Raw genomic sequence first — 10,282 nt, 5'->3', positions numbered from 1 at the left:
CCGTGTCCGCCGCCCGGAGCCGCCGCCTCCTCGATGTCGGCAAGCTCCACCGCCGCCGGCCGCACTCGCCCTCGTCCTCGCCTCTTCTTTCTCTCCCGCCGGCGAAACGAACCCCGGCCATCTACAGTGCGCGCGCCGCCGCCTCGGGAAGCGTACAGATCTAGAAACCCTAATCCGGAGGTTGAATTTTTCCTAAGTCCCGAAAATTCTCAGATCCAAGTGCTCATGTTCATAGCTTCGTAACTTTGCATCCGTAGCTCTGATTCATGCATATAGCATATCAAAATGTTCATCTCAGAGAGTACATCATTTCATTCCATTGCATCATTTTCATTTGAGTTCGTCTTGATGCCTGAAATGCTGTTAGAAGAGGGATACTTGAGATATTTGTCAGATCTGCTACTCCGTTTAGCTTTTTGTCATTTTTGCCATGATTAATGTGTGCATACTATGCCCTGATGCTCTACATGTGTTTTGTTAAGGGTTTTGTCATCTTTCCAGAGGTGCAACCCATGTATTTTTGTGATGTGTGTGGTGACTTGTGCAAGCTTGGAAAGTGGTGCACTTGCTAAGTCTGTTTTCAGGGACTTAGTAATTTCACTAAGTCCTGGAGCTGTTTATCTCATGTTGTCATATGTTCATGTTGTTTCCTAGTGATCCGTGCCTCTTTTGAGGATGATCAGTAAGGATGTTTTGTTAATATTGTAGTGCTCTATCCATCCATGTCTTTGTTTGCAATTATGGAGCACCCTAACTTGAGTCAATCGAGCTCTACTTTGGTACTTTGTGAATTTGGGCAGATTGTCAACTTGTTTGCAATTTTGCCGGTGATGTTGTAGTTGATCCATGCATGCTATGCTATTGTTCTTTCCATGTCTAGATTGCATTTTGTGCCTTGTTGATGGGTGTATGCTTGTATTGCCATGACTTGCACCATGGTGAGTGCATCGAGCTCGTAAACATGCCTACTTGAGTTATATTTTAGCATGTGTCAGTTTTCACTAAGTATGAAAACTGATTATGTTTTTGCTATGTTCACATGCTTGCAATTGTATTTTATGACCCCTTTTGGCTCAAGGTCACTAAGGGACTTTTGTTAAGCTATTTGAGTAGCTCCATGCCATGCTTTACTTTGCCATGTTCAGATCCTGTAGCATGTAGTTTTGTTGCTCCGAAGAGGGCTACCTGATCTAAAATTCCAGACAAGTGTTAATTTCACTAAGTCTGAGATATGTTTGCCATATACATTTTTGCCACGCTTGTTTGAACCTGTTAATGGATGAATTGGCCGTAGCTCAGTGCTAGACTTTTGTTAAGAATCTTCGATGCATCCCTGCCATGTATTTTGTTGTCATGTTTGGTTGCTGTAGCATGTTCATCTCATTGCATTTAGTTGGCTACTTGCTGTAAATCGCAGACCGGTGTCATATTTGAATCGCTTGCCATTTCCAAACCGTAACTCCGATTTCGGCGTTCTTTATATCATTTTCAAGCAATTTCGTCTCATCTTTCCAGTGGCACACTTGGATTTCCATGTTGAGGCCAGGTTCATGCATTTCCAGTCATATCTTGCATTTTGCATCCCGCATCGCATTCCGCATAACATATCATCATTTCATCATATTGCTTGGTCTTGCACGTGGTTGATTGTATCCTTGTTGCTTGTTTGTCTTGTTTGGGTAGAGCCAGGAGATGAGTTCGCTAACGAGGAGCCCGTTGAGTTTTCTTTCGAGGATCCAGTCAACTCTGACAACTGTGTAGGCAAGATGATCATACCCTCGAAATCACTACTATCTTCGCTATGCTAGTTTGCTCGCTCTTTTGCTATGCCATTGCTATGATGCCTACCACTTGCTTTCAAGCCTCCCAAATTGCCATGTCAAACCTCTAACCCACCATTGTCCTAGCAAACCGTTGATTGGCTATGTTACCGCTTTGCTCAGCCCCTCTTATAGCGTTGCTAGTTGCAGGTGAAGATTGGAGGCCGTTCCTTGTTGGAACATTTATTTTACTTGTTGGGATATCATTATATTATCTTGTTATCTTAATGCATCTATATACTTGGTAAAGGGTGGAAGGCTCGGCCTCTCGCCTAGTGTTTTGTTCCACTCTTGCCGCCCTAGTTTCCGTCATATCGGTGTTATGTTCCCGAATTTTGCGTTCCTTACGCGGTTGGGTTATAATGAGAACCCCTTGATATTTTGCCTTGATTAAAGCTTTTCCAGCAATGCCCAACATTGGTCTTACCATTTGCCACCTAGCCTTTTTTCCCTTGGGTTTCCGGAGCCCGAGGGTCATCTTATTTTAAACCCCCCCGGGCCAGTGCTCCTCTAAGTGTTGGTCCAAATAGAGCCACTTGCAGCGCCACCTCGGGGCAACTTGAGGGTTGGTTTTATTTGTACGTAGTGTTCATCTGAGTGTGCCCCGAGAAAGAGATATGTGCAGCTCCTATCGGGATTTGTCGGCACATTCGGGCGGTGTTGCTAGATTTGTTTTAACCCGTCGAAGTGTCTTGAGTAACCGAGATACCGAGTCTGATCAGAACGTCTTGGGAGGAGGTTTATTCCTTCAATGACCGTGAGAGCTTGTCATGGGCTAAGTTGGGACTCCCCTGCAGGGTTTGAACTTTCGAAGTCGTGCCCGCGGTTATGGGCAGATGGGAATTTGTTAATGTCCGGTTGTATATAACTTGAACCTTAATTAATTAAAATGAATCAACTGAGTGTGTTACCGTGATGGCCTCTTCTCGGTGGAGTCTGGGAAGTGGACACGGTGTTGGAGTAATGTTTGCGCAGGTTGTTCTCTAGTTTCTCGCTCGTGCTTTTCCTCCTCTTCTCGCTCTCTTTTGCGAATAAGTTAGCCACCATACTTGCTAGTCGCTTGCTGCAGCTCCACATATTTTTACCCTGCCTTACCTAAAAGCTTAAATAGTCTTGATCGCGAGGGTGCGAGATTGCTGAGTCCCTGTGGCTCACAGATTACTATTACACCAGATGCAGGGCCTGATGATTCCGCTCCAGGAGACGCGTATGAGCTCAAGTGGGAGTTCGACGAAGACTCTCAATGTTACTATGTTTCCTTTCCCGATGATCAGTAGTGCTGCCCGGTTGGGGGTGATTGGGACCATTGTCGCATGTTGGGTTCTCTTTTATTTTGGCGCCGTAGTCGGGCCACGAGTGTTTGGATGATGTAATGTTATTTATGTACTTGATTGACGTGGCGAGCGTAAGCCAACTATGTTATCTCCCCTTTTATTATCATATTACATGGGATGTTGTGAAGATTGCCTAACTTGCGATATATGCCTTCAATGCGATTATGCCTCTAAGTCGTGCCTCGACACGTGGGAGATATAGTCGCATCGAGGGTGTTACACTGAGGGAGCTTTGGCTATCGGCCAACTCTCCGTCTAGGTGGTTTTCTTATGACCGCCCGTTCGGCCGCTGCGCCGATGATGACTTCTCGGGTCATCGAAAGCAATCTTCACGTTAACTCGGAACTCACCGAGTAGTTAGATCCTATGGAGCTCTCTTCCCTGAATGAGCTCTTGGATCGCATCGCCGCCCTGGGAGTCACTACAGACTATGACCAGATTGGGCCTAAACCCAATCTAAGAGAGATCAACTCTCCCCAGGTCACCCATGACGTTGCAGTGGTGGAGGAACAATGCGGCAAACCTTCATCTATCTTAAGGACTAGCTATGTCCGGATTCCCGATCCCTCCAAGACAGATACCCGCGGAGGGGACGATGTCACTCAAGGCCTGATCCTAGAATCAGGCAGTGGGCTAGATTTATCGGAAAACATCCAAGAATCCAAACTTCCGAGTTCGGAAACTCCTTGGCCCCTGAGTCTCAGATTGGGTGAGGATTCGGATTCAATTCCACCCACCCACCCAAACATACGCGATCTATCCCAAATTAGGCAAGAGCCCGAAGAAACAGTACACCATTACTGGGCCAGATTCCTCCTAGTCATGAACAGGATAAAGGACTGCCGCGGGAAAGATGCAATTTCATTCTTCTGCAATAATTGCACGGACAAGGGAATCTCAACGCCATAAGTCGCTGCGAAATTACATGCTTTGCCGACTTGGTGTCCATAGTACGAAAGTACTGTGCGATGGAAAGCGCCTGGAAAACCGAAATAAAATTTTGGGATAATCCGGCCCTGAATACAAACCCAGTCCAAAATAAAAGGGTGCATTATCACAATACACCTGGGTTAACTACCAAAAAGCGAAAGCCCTCAATGGGCAAGGAACCGTACTGGAGGGATGGCTCAACGGACCCTGCAAAATTCATAGTATAGCGGATGCAATACCAACGCACATCCTTAGAGCATGTTGGATACTCCGGCAGGTGGCCAAAAGTGGTGACGATCTACTCCTCCCAAATACCACAGAGCACCATCCCGTGGACAACAATACGGTGTTAACGGTCTTTGAGACCTTCGCGTCAAATAATAGAGGCAAGCGAACACTCCGCAGCCTGGCCGAAATTTGCAACATAGCAGAAATAAATCCTTGGAGTGACACGGCTATTACCTTCAATGCCAGTGATGAACCTAAGTTCCGAACAGCCAGAGCACCAGCCGCACTGGTCCTCAGTCCAATCGTAGACCCTTTCGACTCACCAAGGTACTCATGGACGGCGGCAGCGGATTAAACCTCATCTATGAGGAAACTCTTCAAAAGATGGAAATAGACCGGAGCCGCATTGAGCAAAGTAGCACAACCTTTAGAGGAATCATCCCCAGTCGGGAAGCATGATATGCTGGGAAAATCACACTAGACGTGGTATTCGGCACGCCGGATAATTACAAGTCCGAAGAAATTACATTCCAAGTGGCCCCGTTCAGCAGCGGATACCATGCTCTATTAGGGCGGGAGGCATTTAGAATCTTCCAAGCCATACCCCATTACGGGTACATGAAGCTCAAAATGCCCAGGCCCAATGGAATCATCACTCTTGCTAGTGATCCGGACATAGCACTCTGCGCCGAAAATAAGACAAATGCACTGGCCCTTGAGGCATTATCCGAAGCCCTAGCGGTCGAGGAACTAACTGCGCTGCACTCCACGGTGAACAAGGAGGACGTGATACTCGATAAAAGATCCAAGTCCACCTCCTTTAAACCGGCAGACGAAATAGTCAAATTGCAAGTCCATCCAACGGACCCTACAAAAACAGCTTCCATCGGGGCACAATTAAACCCTGATGTCGACGCCGCACTGCGAGAGTTCCTACGCGAGAACTAGGACATTTTTGCCTGGCACCCTTCAGACATGCCAGGAATCCCACACAGGCTGGCTGAGCACAGCCTAAGTATCCTAAAAGTATTCAAGCCAGTCAAGCAGGATCTTCGACGTTTCTCCGAACCTAAGAGACAAGCCATGGGAGAGGAACTAGCCAAGCTATTGGAGGCCGGATTCATCAGAGACATAAAACATCCAGACTGGCTAGCAAACCTGGTGATGGTACCAAAGAAGGACAAATCCTGGCGCCTGTGCGTCGATTTTAAGGACCTTAACAAGGCCTGCCCAAAGGATCCCTTCCCCCTCCCCCACATCAATCAAATCATTGATGCTACCGCAGGACACGATTCATTGTGTTTCCTCGACGCATACTCCGGCTACCATCAAATTAAAATGGTAGAGCCAGACCAAGCCGCAACGGCATTCATCACGCCATACGGCCCATTCTGCTTCAACACAATGCCCTTCGGGCTCAAAAACGCCGGCGCAACATATCAGCTCATGATTTAGACATGTCTGGCAAACCAGATCGGCAAAACAGTGGAGGCATACGTAGATGACGTGGTCGTTAAAACCAAGCATGTCGAAACTCTAGTAGACGACTTGAGGCTCACATTCGACAACCTCCGAACATATGACATCAAGCTCAATTCGTAAAAATGCGTTTTCGGCGTACCAGCTGGAAAGCTCCTGGGATTCATCGTCTCCAGTAGAGGTATTGAAGCTAATCCGGCCAAAATATGAGCGTTGTCACAGTTGGCTACCCCAACAGACCTCAAACAAATACAAAAATTGACTGGATGCGTGGCGGCTCTAAGCCGCTTTATCTCCCGCTTGGGAAAAAAGGCATTACCCCTTTATCGCCTCCTCCGGCGCACCAAACACTTGGAGTGGACGGATGCCGCCACGGCCAGACTCAACGAAATAAAAGCATATTGGCAACAAACTCAATCCTGGCCGTGCCAAACATTGGCGAACCAATGCTATTATACATTGCGGCAACTCATCAAGTAGTAAGCGCAGTGCTCGTCGTCAAGCGAGAAGTGGACAGACACAAATTCCCCCTTCAAAAGCCAGTTTACTATGTGTCCACTGTCCTTACTCCATGCAAATCACGGTACCCGCATTATCAAAAGATAGTGTACGTGGTATTTATGGCATCCCGGAAGCTGCGACACTACTTTCAAGAGTGTTCGATAATGGTAGCCTCGGAAGTACCACTTAATGAGATTATAAACAACCGCGACGCGATGGGCCGGATTGCCAAATGGGCCATTGAGCTCCTCCCGTTTGACATAACTTACAAGCCACGGCAAGCTATTAAGTCGCAAGTGTTGGCTGACTTTGTCGCTGAGTGGACGGAAGCCGAACTCCCTAAAGAGTACGTCACATATTCAAACTGGATCATGCACTTCGACGGCTCCAAAATGTTGGCTGGTCTGGGGGCTGGCGTCGTTTTGGCGTCCCCAACAGGAGATACCGCTCAATACATACTAAAGATAATGTATACGGACTCCAACAACGCAGCCGAATATGAGGCCCTTCTACATTGTCTCCGGATGGCAGTATCCATGGGCATTCAACGCCTAGAGGTGCATGGGGATTCGAACCTCGCGATATCCCAAATAAATGGAGACTTTGATGCCAAGGATCCGAAAATGGCAGCTTATCGCAATGCCGTCCTAAAAATGTCAGCTCGGTTCAAGGGGCTCGAATTTCACCATGTGGCTCGGGAAAACAATCAGGCAGCGAATATCCTCGCCCGCATCGGCGCAAAACGCGACGCGGTCCCTCCCAACATATTTCTGGAAAGGCTCTTCAAGCCATTCATAGCATGGGAAGGGGACACTGGTAACAACAGTCCGGACTTGGCCAAAATACCCGATACCGAACTCTCTGACACAATCGGAGGCTACGCCACCCAAATAACACATTCAACCCACAAAATAATGGCCATTATTGCCCCGTGGACAGAACCATTCCTGGCCTACCTAACTCGACAGGAACTTCCAGAGGACCAAAATGAGGCACGCTGCATAGTGCGGCGATCCAAGGCCTACAGGGTTCATGAGGGAGAATTATACAAAAAAAGCGCTACATGAGTCCTTCAAAGGTGCATCTCCGAAGAGGAAGGGCGGAACCTTTTGGCAGAAATTCACGCCGGACTCGGCGGTCATCACGCTGCAGCCCGGGCTCTTCTAAGCAAGGCCTTCTGTACATGATTCTATTGGCCAACGGCCCAGACAGATGCACAGGACTTGGTCCAACGTTGCGCCGGTTGCCAGCTCTTTGCAAATCAAAGCCACATGCCACCCACCGCCCTCCAAACAATCCCCATTACATGGCCCTTCACGGTCTGGGGGCTTGACATGGTTGGACCCCTTAAAGGGGGAACCCAGAAGAAAAAATACTTATTGGTCATGGTGGATAAATTCACCAAATGGATAGAGGGTAAACCGGTTAAAACAGCCGAATCCAGACCGGTGATAGATTTCATATCCGGGGTTGTACACCGTTACGGCGTCCCCCACAGCATCATCACTGATAACGGCATGAACTTCACGGCCGACAAGGTAAAACTCTGGTGCCGCAAAATGGGCATCAAGCTCGATTATGCTTCAGTCTATCACCCACAAACCAACGGTCAAGTCGAACGAGCAAATGGTCTTATAATGAGCGGCATTAAACCCAGATTAGTGCGCTCCTTAACGGAGTCTGACACGCACTAGGTAGAGGAGCTCGACTCCATACTCTGGGGGCTGTGGACCATGCCGAATCGTAGTACCGGATATACACCATTTTTATGGTGTACGGCGCAGAGGCAGTCCTGCCCTGTGACATAATTCATGACTCACCTCGAGTGCGCATGTACGAAGAAAGAGAAGCTGAGCTCGATCGGCAGGACAGTCTGGACACCATGGAAGAAGAGCGCGACGTAGCCAAAGCCCGTTCCGCATTTACCAGCAACAGGCTCGCAGATACCAAAGCAGAGAAGTATGGGCCAAAACTTATAACATTGGCGAACTATTTCTACGGCTACCGGATAAGAAAAAGAACAAGCTCGAGCCCAAATGGGAAGGTCCCTTCATTATCGATCAAGTTCTGACCGGTGGAGCGTACCGACTGCGGGATGCATCGACTAGTCAACTCGAGCCGAACCCATGGAACACAGCCAGGCTTCGAAGATTCTACGCCTAGCACCGGACTTTATGTTAGTCCCCTCCCTTTGTCCATTTTCTGCAAATGCATCATCTGGCTTGTTTCCCTTTCTTTCTTTTATTTCTCTAGGCCTTCAAGGGTCACCTTGTGCCTCACTCATACATTACAGATGCGCTAGCCGCACTCTTCATACCTGGGGGCTTCTTTCACAGAAGCTTAAATTATTTATCTGGGCCTCACGCCCAACACATGTGTTATACTTCCGCATGTACCTTTTTTCACCATTATATGCATCGATATGACTTAAGTTTCGGCCAAGCTGGGTTGCCTGGCTCTTGTATTTATGCCCTACGTTCCCATTAATTCAGCTAGGGCAAAAGGGGAGCACCTCTGCGATTGTTACCGCCGGGTCAGCCGGACATGTACCTCAGACTAGGTGAAGCCGAAAGCTAGCGTTCTTAAGGTAATATTCGGTCGGTGAACAAAAGATGACTTTTATTTATTATCCATATCTGCCCCCAGATACTTTTTCTGTACTTCTTGTTGCAGTCCGGACATGCACTTTAGGGCATGCTTACCCAGGGAAAGGAACCCTTAACGGAACTATTCTCCCTGGAAGATGTTTCTTACTACCCATGTAATATAACATAACTAGTTGGGCACTCATCTGATAAAGCACTAATGACCCCTACGCCTGGTCTCCACGCATGCCCCGGTTCTTACATAACCGAGAGGGTATTCGGATACACTCCGGACCGTCGGGTCCCGAGGTCGAAGCGAAAAGGTCCGCCATGACAAATGATCTACAATCCGGCTAGAAGGCATTATACATGTCACTTTAAAATTACATAGTCAATTTGACTGGTTGAATTCCTCTTCAATCCCATCCAATAGGTTGTCTAGTCTGCAGTCCTGTTGGGAATACTTTGCGGCCAATTCTACTTGGCCGTACGCTAAGCTCACAGGGATCTCCTTCCCATCGGGCCCCACAGGTCCAACTTCGGCCATATGGTTTGGGTCAGCCTTCGTGTACCGCGTCTTCAACATTGCCCAGGCTTCCCTGGTGCCCTGACGGCAGGCCGATATCTTCCATAATCGGAAGCACCGCCGCGCTCCCTTTAGCTGTTCTGCAAGCTCTCCAAGGCCTTCGGGTATGGAGATGGATGGCCACAAGGCCTGGGCGACGCCTTGCATCACCTGCCGAACTCGTGCGTGCAGCTATGAGAGCTCGGGAAGAAGGTCACCCGTTGAACCGGGCATATCCTCGGCAGGACGACCTGTTAGCATACCTACAGACATAACTCTGTCAGCCAGCTTCCTCGCCGAACTTCTTTTCAAAGTTCGTTCAAGCACTTACTAAATATGCCGCATCGAAGCCGCCGATTTTCCTTAACAGAGTCCGACAGTTGGGCACGAACATCTTGTAGTTCCACACCCAGCTTGGTGTTGGCATCTAGGAGATCATTTTTCTCCTTCCTCACCCTCGTAAGCACGCTCTCACCAGCCTTCAGCTAGCGTAGGAGCTGTTGCTTATCCGGATTTACTCTAGCGTCATCTGCAATTTTATCGTTAGATCTGCATATACACCGCATTCTATATGATACTTATCATTCGAAGGATATGTTACCAGAGGGGGTCTCTTTGAGCTCCCCTACTGCGGCCAGTGCGGCCTGAAGTTGGGCTTTGCACTCTTCCAGCTCCTGGGACAGTTGAGTATTCTTTTCTATAAGAACCTGCATAACAAATGATCCTTAAATCAATTATCCTAACTGTTTCAAGTCTCAGGGGCTACTGATACACATAATCACCAAATTTTCTCACCCGTATGTCTTTTCATACTGCTCCGTGGCTCTGGCTAGACCATTT

This window comes from Triticum dicoccoides, chromosome 2A (genome assembly GCF_002162155.2).
Source record: "Triticum dicoccoides isolate Atlit2015 ecotype Zavitan chromosome 2A, WEW_v2.0, whole genome shotgun sequence".
Taxonomy (NCBI): Eukaryota; Viridiplantae; Streptophyta; class Magnoliopsida; order Poales; family Poaceae; genus Triticum; species Triticum dicoccoides.
The sequence above is the reverse complement of the archived record's forward strand: the minus strand, read 5'-3'. Positions refer to the sequence as shown.